The following is a 3408-nucleotide window of genomic DNA, read 5'->3' on the forward strand; positions in this document are numbered from 1 at the left end:
TGAGGCATTGGCCATCACTGTATCATACATTAGCTGAGCCTCTGATGAGATTACACATCATTCTACCAGGCAGATACAGTATATCTGTTTTCTAAGTGTCTCCTGTTGTCTTGGAGTACAAAGATTCTATCTGCCAATTTTCAAGTCATTGTCAAAATAATATGTGCTTAAAAGATTTAGTCACATCAATTTTCATCATTATCTAAAAAGACTTGCAGCTGCTCATAACATAAATATTTTCTTTCTAACTTATGTCTTCTATCAATATGGCCTTGATTTCTAACACCCAATGCACAGATTTGGATCCATTGACTTAACACCTTAACATCCACACAAATGCATTAATATGTAGAATATTACAATTATAGCTTGAATGTCTTTAAATGGGATTTACTTATACTAAAACTTTAAGCCCGTTGTTCTCCACACTTCTAATGGGGTGGTAAACTCTTATTACACTTCCAGGAACCGGTAAATTGTGACATCTACATGTTTCACACCCACATGCAGATTAATAACAGGAGTAGTGTATAACTTCCCAAGAATATAAAAATTATGTGTTTTATGATGGTTGGTCTGGTACAAAGCCTGTGAAAGTGTCAATTGAGCACAAAGACATCACAACTTGAGGGTTGAGAAAGAGACTTCTAGTCAATGTGAGAACAAAATCAAGAAGAAAAATAGTAGAAATTCACATGCATCTGCTAGTACATGGGGATAGTTTCCCTCATTATATAAAATCTGCTAAAATACTATCACTTTTGGAATACTTTTCTGAACACACACACACACACGCACACACACACACACACACACACACACACACACACACACACACACACACACACACACATATATATATATATATATATATATATATATATATATATATATATATATATATATATAATCTGATTCTTGATATTTTTTTCAGGCTTTTATCAGGAACCCATCCATACAAAGTATGAATACAGTGAGATTCTTCTAGCCTTAGTGTTATGGATTTCCTCTCTGGCAATCACTCTTGTAAGTTCACATGAATGAATGTCTGATATGGGTTTCCTGACTTGTATATTAATACATGTACATGCACATATATACACACACATACATATACATATATAAGTTTATGCATGAATAAAAACTTAGGATTGATTCTAAATGTTTAGAAAATATTACTACAGAAACTCATGAAGATCATGGCATCAGAAAATATTCAGCACTATTTGTTTATGACTTTGACTTTATATTTTCCCCTATTTCTCTTGGCATTTAACTGGGAAATGCATGAAGTCTTTTGATGCCCCTGCCTTTGTAGATTAGATTGGCACTGGGAATTAACAGATGATGCAATGCTTGGGAAGGTCATATAAAATTAATGAGAATTGATTAGAAAAAAATGATTTTTCTGAGAACATGTGAACGAGGAAACTTTCAATGATATAATACTTGGTGAAGCAATAAGCAAGTGCTGACACCCAGGCCCTCAGTGTTTCTTCTAAGATTCTATAAGGACTAAATGATTCAACTTTGAGATACCAAATTACTTTAGGAAATCTCACAATAATTTTTCACAGAGATTTGAGCAGCATACCGAAAAAAGGATGGTGAACTGTTATGAAATCTGTATCCAAAAGCAATAATTATAAAAAATATCATAGAGAAAATGATAGTAGTCCAGGTGCACAGGTGAAGCAGAAAAAGCTTCTTCTCTAATGGATGCAAAAAGTGAACTCCACTTGATTTCATACCTGAGATGAATGACTGCTTCAACAAGCACAAACCAAATGACTCAAGGCAGAAACTACATACAGTTAGTTACAGACAGTAGTATCTCTACCATGTTAACATGTCTTCAAAAGGCCTGGAGGAACATATCGCAGTAGATCACTAAGATTGTTCTAAGGAATATGAGAAGAGAAAGTCTAAGAATGATAATACCCAAATCCTAAAGTTAACTTTATGAAAATTCAAGAGAGCTACAAAGCCTCCACACTAACTTACCACAGTGCAGAAAGACTTACATAGAACAAGAAAGAGTTAAATATATTCAGTGTTCAAATGAGGATACAAGGAATGCAAGTTTTCCCAAACTACAAGTGAAAGACCAGGATAATGTCTGACCCCCTAACAGGTAAAATAGAAGACCCCTAGCAGGTAGAGTAGAAACAAAAATGTAGGCTAGCCAGTTCTGCAATACTATTCTTCTATTCTGGAAATTGGGTGACCAAAAAACAATTTATGGCCTTAAGGTCAGGGTGACACTGTTTCAGAAACTGACTGAAAATAAAAATAAAATATTTTAATGACACATTATAAACAATCTTGAGAAACTGAATGTTCCCCTTGTAATTAATCTTCACTGGTAATTTTCTCCTCATAAACAATCTTGAGGAACCAGGTATTTCCCTTAAAATTCTTCACTGGTATTTTTGGCAGTGTTCAATGATGTACTCCCCCCACCCCCTGGGTTGTAGTTTGTTTTTCTTAGAAAACCCTTCTCTTAACCTCTCAGGGTCATACTCCTCTACCCCTTCGTGGGATAAGAGTCTCACCCCACTGTAGTTGTTCATTTAAAAAACCTCATGTAATTGCAGCAAGGACAGATTCTCTTGAATTCTTGGGGGGTGGTTTTATCTCTAGACTTATCTGAGAGTCTCCCCTCTGCTGGGGGTCTTTCACAAGAAACATTTCTTTAACTCAAGAAGTACAAACATTCCAAGAGAATATTCCATTGTGATAATATTTAAATGGCTATTCAAGTGAGGGAAATACATATGAAATGCTATACAACATTGGAACAGTCATTATTCAATATATACAAAACATACATATAAAATGTTAAATGTTTAAACACATTGTATAAAACAAATTTGAACATGTCAAAACCTAAGGCAGGTTATTGTATCACAAGTCAAGAAAAAGATGCTAGGCTAACACTATAATATTTTTACTAAGCTATATTTTATTGTAATTATGTGAATTCAAACAATTCAGTTTGTTCATTAGTCACATTTTTACTTTTTCATTCACTATGACTCATTGTCAGAAAGCTCCCCTATCATTCAAGTAAAGCAACTTCCTCTATTTTTACAGTTTACTATAATAGTATGTTTGATTCTCAACTCCATTAATAACTCTTGCTACAAAAACCTTGACAAGCAATGTTTCTTCTACACATACTGACTTAAAGAACACTAGAAAAACACTTTCAAGGTGACAGATTCAGTGAGATTCTGTGCTCTCTGCCCTGCACTTCCTATTGCTACCTGCAGTGTAGGAGACACAACTGCACCTCTCAACACTTAGACAACTGAAAGAGAGAGGATCTGGGACTTTTCACCACAGCCCCATGTGGTGGCATGAATTGGATCCTCAGGATGTGAGATACTCCCTCCCCACAGGTCC

This window comes from Micromys minutus (assembly GCF_963924665.1).
Source record: "Micromys minutus genome assembly, chromosome: 9".
Taxonomy (NCBI): Eukaryota; Metazoa; Chordata; class Mammalia; order Rodentia; family Muridae; genus Micromys; species Micromys minutus.